This window comes from Adiantum capillus-veneris, chromosome 2, assembly GCF_014529385.1.
Source record: "Adiantum capillus-veneris isolate H3 chromosome 2, ASM1452938v2, whole genome shotgun sequence".
NCBI classification, from domain to species: domain Eukaryota; kingdom Viridiplantae; phylum Streptophyta; class Polypodiopsida; order Polypodiales; family Pteridaceae; genus Adiantum; species Adiantum capillus-veneris.
Genome location: NC_140932.1, coordinates 87924973 through 87940173, shown reverse-complemented (window position 1 = coordinate 87940173; position 15201 = coordinate 87924973). Strand labels below are relative to the sequence as shown.

The following is a 15201-nucleotide window of genomic DNA, read 5'->3' as shown; positions in this document are numbered from 1 at the left end:
CATCTCTTCAGGTAATCCCGCACAGAATTGTTGTCTTTGCTCGGCAAAGTCTATCCTTTGAAAGACAGTAGCTTTGAGATGTAAATCCCAAAACTTATCTACATACTTGTTGATAGACTCATGAGAGAGGAGCTTCAAGCCGCGCCATTCGGTAAGAACTTTATCTTTAGTATCGCTTGGAAGAAATTGCTTCATGATGGAAACTCGTAGAGTTTTCCATGTCTTTGGGGCTTCTCCATTGCCACGAAGGCTAGCCCACCATTGACGAGCTGATTTTTGGAAGTGCATAGCTACATGGCGTAGCTTGGAGGACTCTGTGAAGCCCTCGTCCCCAAAGGCCGCATCAAATTGCTGGATGAAGGCCAACACTTTGTCGGTAGCACCAAAGGTGCCATCGTAGGTGAGAAAAGAGATACTCTTTCCTCCCTCCTTGAACTTCTTTAGCTTTTGTGACCTTCGCCATGCAGGAAATGATTTGCGATGCCCTCCCCTCTTGTATTCTCTAGGAGAATAGCCATAACTTTCATCGGAAGAGAAGGAAGGTGAAGAAGAAGGAGAAGAGGGTGACCTCTTCCTAGCCCTTTTCTTCCTTTGTTTCCTCTCTTGCCTTTGAGAGTGATGAGGAGAAGGACTATGGGTTGCTCTTTTCCTCTTGGGAGGAGTAGGCGATCGTCTAGACCGCCTTCTTCGTGGAGCCACATCTTCAGAAGAACTTAGACTTTCATTGCTTTCTTTCTCTTTGGATTCCTCCTCTCGAATGGGAGAGAGTCTTCTTTTGGGGGTCTCTTCAAGAGGCCTCCTAAGCTCTCTCTCCTCTTGGAGAGGAAGGGAAATTCCATAAGCACGAAGTTGTTGAGTAACTTCGGCTTGCAAGGTAGGGTTGCCCATAGCTTGTTGCAACCTAGTCACAAGATAATTCACAAACATGGGAGCATCATCATTAGCACCTTCATGTGCAAAATCAAAGCTATCAATGTTCATTCTACTCTCTTGATTATTGTCAGCCATGATAACAAAATTTTATGTATGTACTTAGTGTATGCTTTGGCAATTCAAAACCTTAGTTGCCACTCCTCTTAGCCTTTGAAAATCGGCTCTTAAGTATCTACACCCACGGCTCAAAGTGGTTAATTATAGAGAGTAGAGGAGTAGGTCTAACATAGCAGAGTTGCCAAGGGCTAGCTCCTTTCGGACTTCTTATGGCTCAATAATGGTAAAGCCGTAGGCAAGTCTAAAAAGACTCCATTATTAAGTCCAAAGCTCCCGAGGTGTGCACCATCCCCCACATAGTGGGCTTAACAAAACCGGTATTAGATCCCAGTTCCACTTACTCTATTATAATTAACAACATCAACCATTTATAGGCTACTTAAGGACCTCTCTTCTTAAGCAAGAAAAGAGAAACCAAATGCTCTGATACCAATGTAATGGAATTTGCCTATTCAATTTGAGAATAGCGGAATTTAATGAGAGTACTTTCAAGAAATGATTTTGTGAGCATAGCGGGTAGACATAATTGAAGATAGCAACATAATCATAGCAATTAGTTAACTTGGCATAGACAATACTTTTGCAAGAGAGAGAATTTAGAGAACATGACAACAATTGAGGACCGGATTTATGTGGAGCCGGTCCCCCCTCCAATAGGCATTTGTATTATGATTTCTCCCATAAAGAGAGACTTGTTACAATACAGTCTGTGTGTTCCTTGTGACCTAGGTGATGCCATGAAGATGGAAGGCTTCATGCACCACAAACATAACATAAACTTGAAGAAAGCTTTAACTATCCCAAGCCTCAGTCCCAAGACCTCAAACACCTTCGAAGGTGGAGAGAGCGAGCAGGGAATGAGGGTAGGGAAGAGGAAGAAGAAACATTTCGTAGGAGAAAGAATTAGTTCCTCACTTATCATACTCTTGTTGCTAGCATACATAATAGCATAGTAATGAAGAAGAAGGAGATGGCAAGCTTAAGCATTGAAGCATGGCTCTTGGTTGGATTTGCACTCCATAGCCAAGAGTGTTGGTGTAGGCTCTCAACCTCTACTTGCTTGGAGAGGGAGCTCTTGCACTTTGCATAGCACACAATGAGAGTGATTGTGAGTGTGTGTGGGTGAGTATACCCCCTAGGCACCCCCCTAGCTTGCTTGGGTCGACCCCCCCTTGTAGCTCATGCCTGAAGCTCATTGGACCCCTCCAGGCCTAGCCAATCACAAGCAGGAGCCATTACAAGCAACATGGGTAGCCTTGGGACAAGTGTCCCCCTTTCCCCTTTGAGAGAGAGGACTTGATAAATGCTAAAACAATTAGATAATTCATGTAATTTATCATTGGACCCCTTTGAAGCTTAGCCAATAGGCTTCAAGCAACACACGAAGGTAACATGGGTAGGGGCCTGACATGTGTCCTTGCTGCCTCTTCAAGTTGGGGCTTCCCTTGTGTGTGTGAGTGGGTGTTCTCTCTCTAGCTCCTAGGAAAAGGGCTCGCCCCCCCTCTTGTAGGATTGATTTTGACTTTAGGTGATCAAGCACCTTACTCATCAAGCATGACAAAGCACTTGAACTAGGGGGTGTTCCCACAAGCATCTCAGACAAGCTTCTCAAGGCACCTCAAGTACCTTAATCATGCAGCAAGTCAAGCACCTCAAGCATGGAGCCAGTCAAGCACCTCAAGCATCTTAATCAAGCACCTCAAGCATGAAAAACACCTCAAGCATGACAAGCACCTCAAGCAGGACAAGCACCTCGAGCTTGGGCCGGGTTCCCACCTCAAGCTCAGCCTTAGCTTACTTAAGGTCAAAAGGACTTTTACACATATTTATTGGAGGTCTTCAATGAAGCTAACCCTAAGGTCTTATGCTCCATTGGTTAGCCTTGCTCTTTGATAGACCATCTCCCTTTTGGGCCCCTTTACATTGGCCCCGTGTTGAGATAGATCTAAAAGCACATACCTATATCTTAACACTTGTTCCCGTTTATTCTCCCACATTAAGTGATCAATTTAATATGAGAAAATCATTTGGGTTAGTTAGATATTAGATTTTATGACACATTATGTTTTGCACCTTCTCAATATTTAGAGAGGGAAGACATCTAGTACCCCAATACTATCAAATGTGAAACTTAGCAAGGACCATTCTCCTAAATTGGATAATGAGAAGGCCGATTGCAAGAATCTATATTTCTCAATTGTGGCCAGTTTCATGTAGTATAGTGGCTAAGAAGCCAGACATTGCATTTGAAGTGGGAGTGGTTTGTTACATGGCTAAACCTAACTCTAACACCAAATGTGAGTGTGCAACGTGGGAGCGTGTGCGTGCTTGTACATATAATTCTATCATTAAATATTTATAGGAACTTTACACTAAGCATCACAATTGTTTAAGAAAGGTGATTACCTTATGCTTCTAGTTGGAAAACAAAAGGATGAATAGTGTTGACACCAACATTTTTATGGTCTTTTCAAGATATCTACTTCCATAGTTGATCTTTCATTGCATTTAGAACTACCCTGACATGGCACATTCACAGTGCATTTTATATAAACAAAATGATGTTTCATCCTGTTTAAAACTACTATCATGCTGGTACATTCCATTTATAAGGATGTACCTTCACTTAGTGATCAACAAGAGAAACTCATTCATGCACAAATAGTTGACCATAAAACCACCACTATATGTAGTGGCATGGATCAGAATCTGTATCTTTTGACCTTTAAGAGCCACCCTAGAGAAGATGTCATCCTTGTATTGTATGTGGTTAAAATTATAATTGGAATAAATGAGCTTGTAATTGTTAATTACTATTTCTATCTTCAATTTAAATCTAATAGTGAGTTGATGCTATGTAGATTGGAACACCAAAAGTTGAGGAGAAATTTTCAATGGAATTGAGCAATAATCATTAAATCTATCTCGACCATTCATTTTTAGCACAAGTATACTTAGATATTTTATTTCTACTCAATAAGACTATATGGCTCACTTTGTACGTAAGTAGTGAAAACAAAACCCATTATGGTTCATGCAATAATTAGTAGTGAGAACCAAAAACAAACTCTAGTGTAAATTGAGGCCTTTAATTTTTTGCACTGCTTTTGTTTAATAAAATATCAAAACACCCAACTGCAAAAGTGTACCGTGAAGTTTGGGGCCTAAGATTTCAAGTCAATTTTGTACAAGATTCTCTCTCTCTCTCTCTCTCTCTCTCTCTCTCGTGTTGTGTGTGTAATTTGCCCACACTCTTTGCTTTTATAAGCTTTCACCATCTCTTTGCTATGTTTAATTATTTTTGTGTAAATTGAGCTAGTCTTTGTGTACTTGTGTGTGTACTTGAAAAAGGGGGAGGTGTGTGTGTGTGTGTGTGTGTGTGTGTGTGTGTGTGTGTGGGTGGAAGGTTTGAGGATTTTGGCAATCGTTCCCTCCTTACTCTATCAAATTTAGTAAATAGAGTAGCTAGATCAATCATGATGACTATCATAAGGCCCTAATTTGGTGGCATAGTTTTTAGATGCAAAAGAGTATGTTAAACAATGTGATGCTTGTCAAAGGGCAAAAGTGTCACAAAGAAAATATAGTATGCAATCGAGACCAATCATGGAGGCCAAAACATTTTCCAAATGGAGCATTGATTTTGTGAGACCCATTCAATTGCCAACATATATCAACCATCAACATATAGGAGCCAAGCTCAATTTATTATTGTAACCACGAACTATTTGACAAAGTGGATTGAAGCAAATGCCACAAGAAAGAACGAGGCATGACAAATAGATTTGATTTTGTATACGTTTTTAATGAGACCTTTCCTATTGAGCTAGTAAGTGATATGGATACTCATTTAGTAAATGACGTGATTGAGCAATTGCTAAACGAGTTCATGATCCTTCATGAACAAGTGGCTCATTTGTAATTGGTGATGTTTCACCTAGTGGGACTACAAAGCTTACCACATTAGATGAAGAAATCAAGGACAATTAGATTAGTAAATGAAGAATGTGAAAGTACTAATTGCCACTAATCAACGAGATGCTAGCAAATTAAATGTAGCCATAACAAAACACTAGAGCACGCCACAAAAGAAGTCAGAATGCATATCTTGAAGAGGAAAGCAACGCAACAAAGACAAGTGCCATTAATTGGACATATTTTAGATCCAAGTTGACACAATAGAATGGATGTTACAATTGTAGTGGACTCATCTATAGAACATACTAAAAGAGCACTAGTTGATACGAGAGCTAGTTAATGCTATGAAACGCACTACCTATTTCAAAATGAACACCAAAATTTGCATCAATGTGAGGACTACAAACAATTCCAGACCATAGGTAAGGTTCATAGGGATGTCACAACAAATGGAGTTGCTTATCAACACCTATTTTATGTGTTGTGGGATGCAAAATTTGGGGCAAAGAGAATCCTATGGACACCTTGGGTCAGGACCTACAAAGATGCACTAAATTGGGACAACAATTCCTTGAGAATAAAGACTCCATATGGATGCAAAACAGTACCATTTTTTCTAAGTGATTTTTTATACAAGCAACAACTTTTAGAACCTCCAATACAAGTCAAGTTCGAATAACTTCCAAGCACATGCATGCAAAGAACCGAAAAACTTGGGTACCAAAGAAGATGCTTCAAGCAAATTCACAAATATATTTGGTACCCAAGTACAAACATAAATTGACACCTCAACAACCTCAAAGGAAAACCAAAGAACCTTCGACAAAGACAAAGACGATGTGGAAAAGGCAAGAGAAGCAAGAACCACAGAACAATTTGCAAAAATGAGTTTTGTGAATGTTTGGATTGGGATAATTCTTGATGTTTTTATGGACGTGGTGGAAGGGGCTATGGAGCCCCATCTCATATATGTAAGGGCTGATGAGATAATGTGAACTTATGGTTTTTGTAATAAAAAATACAGGTTTTTCTTAGTTTGCTGTTGATTTATGTTTAGTGGAGTACTGTTCTTCCTCTAAGTGCAATTGGTTTCAACTTGGAGCTATGACATTGTAGAAGGAAGCTAGTCGAGTGTAGGTGGAGTTGGCTATGTGCAAGGGTGAGGAAATTTGTGAGTGGAGATTGGTGCACATCATCTTGTGGGAGCTCAGCTTTTGTGTCCTCATCTATGGTATGAATATGGAGGTGTTATAGAGGCCACCCACAAATCCTTCACGACATCACGACCTTCCCGATCTTCTTACACCGATCCATTACATGGTTGTGCACATAATAAGACATTCGTAAGTTACTTCATGGTGTTTAGTTAAGGGCGTGAGAGAGAGAGAGAGAGAGAGAGAGAGAGAGAGAGAGAGATGTCTCAAGTTTTAAGGACATCTATTTGCTACCTTATTTAAGGTAAACCTACAAACTCATTTATAACTGCTTTGGCTTTACAACAATGTCCTACTTGTGCCTTTTAAAAATCCCTTAAATTTGGAGCTCTCTCAAAAGACACTTGAAGCCAATTCCTAGGATTTCACCATGACTATTTAAACTAACATAATATGGCAGAAGGGGGAGCCCTTTACAAGTGTCAAAATCTGCGATATGAAGGTTAAACTCCGATATGAAGGTTAAACTCCAAAACTGAGAGAAGCCCCTGTGCACGCGATAAAGAGGAAGAGAGAAAGAGAGAGAGAGGCCGGCCGCCTTTGGCCATACTAGTTAACATTATGCACACTCCTTCACTTGACAACTCAATACAAAACACCAACCCAAAAAGACAAAACGTTGGGACATAGACTTTTCCTTCATCAGCTTTCATCATTTATGCCCATTAAACCTAGAATTTGCCTTTCACAAATCAAACAGTAAACCCTAACAGTCACACCGCTAATTATAAGTAAAAAGCTGAGTCCATTGCAATTGTCAGCACATTTCATACCTTGTATAAGCTTTCCATTGCTTTGATAACTAATGGATCGCATTGTATCAGTGGGCTTGGTACCACCCTGAATAAAGCTCGCCTCATACGTTATAACGATTCCGTGCATGCAATAAAGTAGCGTCTCCACGAGCCTTTTATGACTGCATTTCTAGTAACTGCTTTGACCTATCCTGAGAACCCGTCAAGCGAGTCATCATCATAAATGACATCCCCCCGACCACATTGTTTAGCGACCTGACCGCGAAAACAAGCCCCTTAAATAAGCTCGGGTTCATCACCCCCTCTAGCGCAAATTCCAACCCATTCAGCAACTGGTACCGCGAGTTACTGCTCACTCCGAGCTGCAACGCCCATGTGCATGCGTTGAGCAATGTGGGTGGAGGTGAATTTTGCAGTGAGAAGGAGGGGTCGACCTTCTTGCGGGCATTGAGAAGCACAGTGGAAAGAGCCGTCCCCACAAGTCCGGCGCCAAAACCCACAGTTGCGAACAAAGCACCCTTGTAGACGAAGGTCCCCGCCCGCTGTGTAAAGGAGTATGCTCCCACCTCCCACATGTGTCCTGGTGGACAACTTGCGAACATCCCCGGCAATAAGCCCCCACTTGCTGCTGCTACAGAAGATGTCGGTGCTAAGACATACATGAGCGCAAAATTGACAATTGCACACACAATCAAGTTGGAGAAGACAAAATCAAGCTCTCCAAGACCAAAGCCTGGGCGGCAAGACATGTCACCAAACACAGAGGCGGCAACCCCAATGATCTCCTCTGTCAGGATTTTGAAAGGAAATTGGGAGTCAGCATGAACCCGCTCCCTCCACCCATCCAAAAGGGAGGAGAAGAGACCAAATCGCCAGGGCTCATTGGATGCATGGTGGCCACCGTCTTCTTCATCGTCTCTCCCATAGCCATCGCCACAGCCACCTCCCCCGCCTCTTTCACCTCCACCTGGGCCATAGCCACCACCGAAACTGCCAGCAGAGAGGCTCTGACTCTGTTGCGGAAAACTTTGGGAGGATGCCTTTCTCCGTAAAGGCCAACTTCTGAGGGGGGAGAGAGGATTCTTGAGAATGGCCGCACCATGAGAGAGGATCAAACTTTGTTCAATGCAGATATTTTGCGTTTGCTGTGCAGAGATGAGGCGCAAAGAGAAGGGCGATTGGGAGACCAAGGAAGAAGAAGAGGAAAACAGAGAAGAGAGGGAGGGGTAAGGGCGTCGATCAAGGCCCGAAGGTTGGGACGCAGGGTGCAAAACAGAATGCGCCATGGTCGCAGGGGCCAAGGGGGGTGCCCCGTACGTTGTGCGCGCGTGTGTGCGTGGGTGTTTGTGTGTGTGTGTGTTTGCGCGCGCGGGGGAGAGAGAGAGAGAGAGAGAGAGCGCAAAGAAGGGCAGCAAGAAGACACTTCTGCTAGCGCTTTTGCAGGTGCGAACGCGTAGAAGAGCCCCCCATTTTTCTCGTCAGACCTGCTCCTCCGTCTCTATAGCAAGGGAGTGCGCGCGCTTACAGCGGCCTTTGGGTTCACACACGTGGCTCTTGCATGCCGGCCACTTTTAACGTCCCCTCTCTTGTAATGAGCACAATGAACAGCCAACCGCTGATTTTGTACGTGGAAATCACTTCTTTTTTAGGAAGAGGAAATTTAAATTAGCAAACAACAGAAAAATATACAAAGATCCCTCACGAAGGGGGAGGGATTGCCCCGTCGAGGTCGGGGGTCGAAGGGCAGGAGATCTCAGTCGTCCAACACGTTGACATTATTGAGCAAAATCTGACGTTGCAACAAGCCAATGTGTGGCACGTCAACAGCTAGAATGGACAACTGTAGCCTCCACTCAGACGATGCCAAGTTAGCGAACGGAACAAGCTAAGCAGTCGACGCATAAGCGAAAGTAATTTATAGACTGTCAGACAATTGGTGGTTGGCACGTCAGCAAGTGGAAAATGCAGTTATCACCAACTTGTGTGCAGTCTGTCGTCAGCTCCTGTGCAGTGTATCGTAATAGGCCCCTGCTTACGGCAACCTTGTGTACAGTTCGTGCATGGTGATTGGCCCTCCTCCCCCCAACTCTTGACAGGAGGGAAAGGTCATTGGCCAATGACCTTTCCCTGCAATCCATGCTCCCCATGGCTCCCGACATCCGTCGATCACCATGAGTCGCCTGGTTTACAGGGAAAGGTCAGCCAATTACCTTTCCCTACCCCATAACATACACATCTTACAGGATAGAGTCTCTCATCCTTAATCTCACATGAGAATACATCTTAGTGAGTATGGCTTTCCATTGTTGCCATTGCAATGTCTTCTGCAACTCTGTTTGATTAGGGGAAACAGGGGTAGAGGCAACTAAAATCTGATCACATCACATGACAATTGCTTTGGATAAATCAAATTGAAGTCCATATGCAGTACTTTGAGAACTGCGTAACGACAATTGCATTCCTATGAGTCCATACATTCCAAAGGATAATTCCTCTCCATATGTTTCATAGAGGTATATCCATACCCTTACAGTTGCCAAGTAAAATGTCATGGACTGCCACCTTCTTGAAAACAACCTTGGAGCAAGCATGTTGAATGATGGCCAGAAATTTCTTAGTGTCCCTGCAATTGAAGAAGAGATGAGGAACATCTTCAATTGCAGCCTTACATCTCGGACAAACTCCAGTACTAACCCCAGCCTTATCTCCACTCCAGATCCCTTGATGCATGATGAGCCACATTAATGTGTTATGCATGTTTCTATTGAATATGTCCACATGCATTCAAATATGTAGGTCCATTGTTTTGAGCTCCACTCCACTTTTCATTTGTGGTCTGCCAAGCATTCCAAAACCTCCACACAAGGTTAGAGCCTACAAGTCTGAAAAAGTTAGGAGAGAGGAGGAGGATATCTCTACAGGAAAGATTTACCCAGGCCATGTATTCCTTCAGCTTGAACTTGTGTATGTTCCTTTTTATCGATAACACCTAGTAGTCTTGAGAGTTGGTAGCTCTCAATATCCATTTTCCATCCATTTTGGTTGCAATTCTATCCAGGTTAAGGAGACCAAAACCTCCTTTGGATTTGGGAAGACAACAAATATCCCGTGCAACTTTGGAAATTTTTGGATGATTAGGATCACGACCCCATAAAAAGGATCTAGACAAATTATAGACCTTGTTAAGTTGGTATTGAGCTGGCTGCCAAACAACAAGAGAAGAAATAAATTAGAGAGGGAAGGATATAGTGGTTCAAAGAAAAAGCCCTTGATGAGAGGGAAGACCAATAATTTTGCCACTTAAATAATTTTGTCCTGAACTTGGCTAGGACCTAGTCCCATCTCTAAGCAAAGGCAATCTTAAAACCCATAGGAATGCCCAGTGACTTGAACACTTTCCCTTCTTCAATTGCCTTGCATCGTGCATCAACAATTATCTGAGGTACAAACCATGTAGACAGTTTGTAACAAATTTTAGCATGATTAATTGTTACCATATACATGTGGTAGTGATGTGTGTGAACACACTTAGGACCGCCGGGACATTTTTTCCCTCTTTAGGAGGTTTTTTCCCCCGTGCATTGTATATACACCCATTCATTCTAGGGCTATCTATCTTTCCATTGCACACTAAGTAATACACTCTCTATTGTGTGCCTTGATCTTCCTTCATCTTCTCCAAGCTGTGTGTGTTTCCCTGCAACCCTAATTCCAACAATCGGTATCAGAGCACGTTGCATCCTCCCAGGCTTAGTTGCCAGCAGATCCAGCACACGCCGGCTCACTTTCGCCGATTTCAGTGAGCTTTTGCGAGCGTTCGTGGGTCGACAAAATTTTTAAGAGCACTCGTAGAGCTTAGTCTGCTCAGATTTCTGATTCGAACTCATTTCGGCCTCCGTTTCCACTACCGGCAGTATTGCACATGCTATTTTGTCATTTTGTGCAAAATTTCTGTCAGTGCCGTTTTCTGCATAACATGTCCCTTAAAGTCTTCTACGGTTTGTGTTATATAGCACGTGTTGTTCCCACTTTGTTTATCCTCTTTTCGGGTAGTTTTCACATCAGGTGCAGTATTTACCATGGCAGCAATTCGTCTAGAAATTTTGGTGATAAGGGCAAAAAGAAGATGCATTGCCATTATTGTAAAGCTAATGATCACTTGATCAAGTGGTGTCCTAAGTTAAAGGCCAAAGACGCACAGAAGCAAGAGGGTGGTTCCACTGCAAATGCTGGTTCCACTACAAATGCAGCTATTGTTGAGTCTTTGTGAAAGGAGACTGTGATGTTGATGTTGATGCTGAATGGGATTTTAGTGCAGAGTGTACTTGTAATCCTGATGTCCATGATGCATGCATGTCAGTTGTTGCAAATTCACATGTGTGGTATTTTGAAAGTGGTGCTACAAAGCACATTACCTCACATCGTGTTTTTTTCGCCTCTCTCGAGTCTGTCCCTCATGGGAATTCAGTCACTTGTGCCTGCCTCTTATTCGGTTCACGAAGTTGGAAAGATTGTGCTTAGTACTGCAAATTGCAATTCTTTCAAACTTGTTGATGCACTTTATGTACCTGGGATCAAGACGAATTTTTTGTCTATATCTGCACTTTCTAGACTTGGACTTGTAGTCAAATTTGTGAATGACAGATGTACAGTTCATGATCTCAGTTTTGGTGATGAAATTGTTGCATCTGGCCTTTTGTGTCATGGGATGTATAAGCTCACTTTGTATGACAAGGGTAGACAAAATTTTGCAACTGTAGTTGCAGATTCAAGAGCTATTTAAGATGCAAAACTGTGGCATGCACGTTTTGGACATCTGAATTTTGCCAGTTTGCTACATTTGCAGAAATCTGATATAGTTGCTTCTTTGCCGCCTCTTGAAGCACCCGTCAAACATGTTTGTGAAGGCTGTATTTTTGGTAAAATGCAGCGTTCTAAGTTTCCCAAGGATGGTTCAATTAGGGCCACATGCAGGTTGCAGCTTGTGCATAGTGATGTTTGTGGGCCCATGCAAACTCCGTCCTTGGGAAATTACCTTTACTTTGTTGCTTTCATTGATGATTACTCCAGGCATGCATGGGTATTTTCGCTTAAAGCGAAGTCCAAAGTTTTTATGTGCTTCAAACAATTTCTGGCTATGGGTGAAAATGTCTCGAAATGTACTATGGACACCCTCCATTCCGATCAAGGGGGGGAGTATATGTCTCATGAATTTATTGCATTTCTGGCTAGTCGTGGGATAAAACACCAATGTACAATGCCTTATACGCCTTAGCAAAATGGTGTTGCCGAGAGGAAAAACAGATCATTTACAAAAATGGCACGATGTATGGTCAAAAGTCAAGCTTTGCCACATTGCTGTCCGTTTGCAGTTGTCTTGTGTAACTGGCCCATATCCGCCAACATAGCGAATAGACTCCATTTACAACTCACTTGAGTATCTTTAACGCGTTATTATAAGTAAGATGCATCTAAAATAGTACCTCTTTTCACTTTCCATGAAAGTAACTGACTGACGTAACTCATCAGCAAAGTATAAGTCCTTGACTTACTATCAGTAAACAACCCCATCGTAACTGTTGATTGGGGTTGAGAACCTGGTGTAAACATGAAGGGACTAAACTTAGTCTCGCAACATCATTTTCCACAGGGTAAGCAAACTCCAACTAGAGAGATAAGCTTTCCAATTGGATTTCTTGATGCTAACGTACGTGCTTAGAGTATCCTTTAGCACAAGATTAACACTTGCAATCTGCATATCCTCTCTAGATGACTAGCAGTACTGATATGTATATCCCCACCATTTACAAATAGTCCTTTAGAATGACTGGTAAATAGGGTCACAATTCCTTGCAGCATTGTTGATTAATCAACAATGTTAGGAACAACCATCTTGGTTAACTTTAGTGAGCTGATCTACAAGCACCCAAACCAAGACATGACCTCTATTGGTAATTGGTAGATCTATAATTAATCTCATAGAGAGATCTCATAGAGAGATTTCACATATGGTGCAAAATGTTATAGAAGCTATTGATGTCATGAATGTGCATGCCACTCCAAATCAGCCTTTGTTAAACACTAGGGCCCATAATATCTAGTGTGCATGCATTTAGCAAAAAACATATCTGAACCTGTATATCCATAACCGTATTTGCTAATGATTATGGCTAATGTTATGCTTACGACTCACGGGAAAAGAAAAATAATTTCCACGTGAAAACCATGTTAACATATTTGGACCATGATAAAATGTGAAAATCCATCACATCTAGGTACCAAATCAACTAGTACAGTAAGAATACATAACTTTGGTGCATGTGTAAAAAACTATCCGTTAAAGTTGTTTAACTGTACTTGTAACCTTAACAAGCCTGACTAGGTATCCGACATTTTTTGCCTATTGAAATTGTTCCTGAATACGACGTGCTAAAAATGGTCTAATAAACGGATTTGACCAGCAACTGGGGACTTTGTTGCAACACATAATTGAAATAACAAGCGCTAAGGCTTGTCCCAGAGACTCATAATCTCCACATGTGGAATATGTCTCATATAAGAATGTCCGAAAAAATGAAATTCATCGAGAATGAGAGGTACTTGTGTGTGGAGATAACTGTACAAACACTCAGCGACATGAGTGAGAGGGACTCTCATAAACTTTTCTCCACAGTGGCTAAACTGAACTCCATGAGTTCCTAGACCATGTTGCTGTGCTTGTGACAACATGTACCAAACAAAACTCTACCATGTAGGTCCTTAAAACCATAATGCAGAAATGTATCTAGGACACTACGGCCCAAAATCCTTTGCTCCTACATGACCTTGTCATGTCTCTGAAGAGAAAAATCAATGAAAGCATTGAAGCTTATACATCCTACTTGGAAAAATCAATCAAAGTATATTTGAAAATGAAAATAAACCAAATCAGATGCATACGTGGAGGTTGACCATAGTGTTCACCTACCTGTATTCAAAGGCACATGACTAAATCTCTTACCTAAAAAGGTCTAATAACACTAATTGAAAGATTAGTGAAAATTGAGTAGTATTACCCAAGTAACCCTGAGTGTTGCCTTTGCAATCCAACCCCTTAGTTAAAATTTGGAATGTCAAACCCCTTGGTTAGACTCTATATGAGAACTGCTCAAACCAGCAGCCAACAATGACCAATATAATCTACCATGTCTAATAGTGATTGAATTCAACTATGGAAGTTGAACTTGTCCACTACCCTTTGGTAGATCGTAGAGTTATTTCCTAGAAAGTATAATTGTCATACTCTTGGAAATACCTCTCCTATAACTATACTTAGTGTTATATATTCAATAACACATATTAGTAAGTTGGGATCGTCTTCAAAACTAGATCTTGCAGGAATCATATCTCTTCATGAATAGAAGAGAAATATTCTCAACACACCAAACAAGAGATGACCTTCTTTGAAGATCTCTTAATCTATGCATGTCGTTCCATGAATTATTTGTTTGATAGCAAGAACATGACTACTTGCTATTCACAAAAATAGTCTTTTGTATTGACAACACCTTGTGCACATAAATTGCATGTCACTATAGTCATATACAACAAGCAAAACTAAATATACTAGCCTCAACTCTTTTGGAACGGAGTAGCTGATGTTATAGTGGAAGCATAAACTATATGTTAGTGGAATGAGTCCACCATATTGGTATACTCCATATTGCTATCATCTAGAAATTTTGGTGATAAGGGCAAAAAGAAGATGTGTTGCCATTATGGTAAAGCTAATGATCACTTGATCAAGCGGTGTCCTAAGTTGAAGGCCAAAGACGCAAAGAAGAAAGAGGGTGTTTCCACTGCAAATGTTGGTTCCACTACAAATGCAACTATTGTTGAGTCTTTGTGAAAGGAGACTGTGATGCTGATGTTGATGCTGAATGGGCTTTTAGTGCAGAGTGTACCTGTAATCCTGATTTCCATGATGCATGCATGTCAGTGGTATTTTGACAGTGGTGCTACAAAGCACATTACCTCACATCATGTTTTTTTCACCTCTCTCGAGTCTGTCCCTCATGGGAATTCAGTCACTTGTGCCTGCCTCTTATCCGGTTCACGAAGTTGGAAAGATTGTGCTTACTACTGCAAATTGCAATTCTTTCACACTTGTTGATGCACTTTATGTACCTGGGATCAAGAAGAATCTTTTGTCTATATCTGCAATCTCTAGAATTGGACTTGTACTCAAAATTTGTGAATGACAGATGTACAGTTCATGATCTTAGTTTTGGTGATGAAATTGTTGTATCTGGCCTTTTGTGTCATGGGATGTATAAGCTCACTTT

At 41.5% G+C, this 15201-nt stretch overlaps 1 pseudogene; it reads right to left on the bottom strand.

Moving 5' to 3' along the window:
• Window positions 1–6741: 6741 nt before the first annotated feature.
• Window positions 6742–8362, bottom strand: LOC147463139 (protein RETICULATA-RELATED 2, chloroplastic pseudogene; annotated as a pseudogene).
• Between the last annotated feature and the right edge of the window lie 6839 nt (window positions 8363–15201).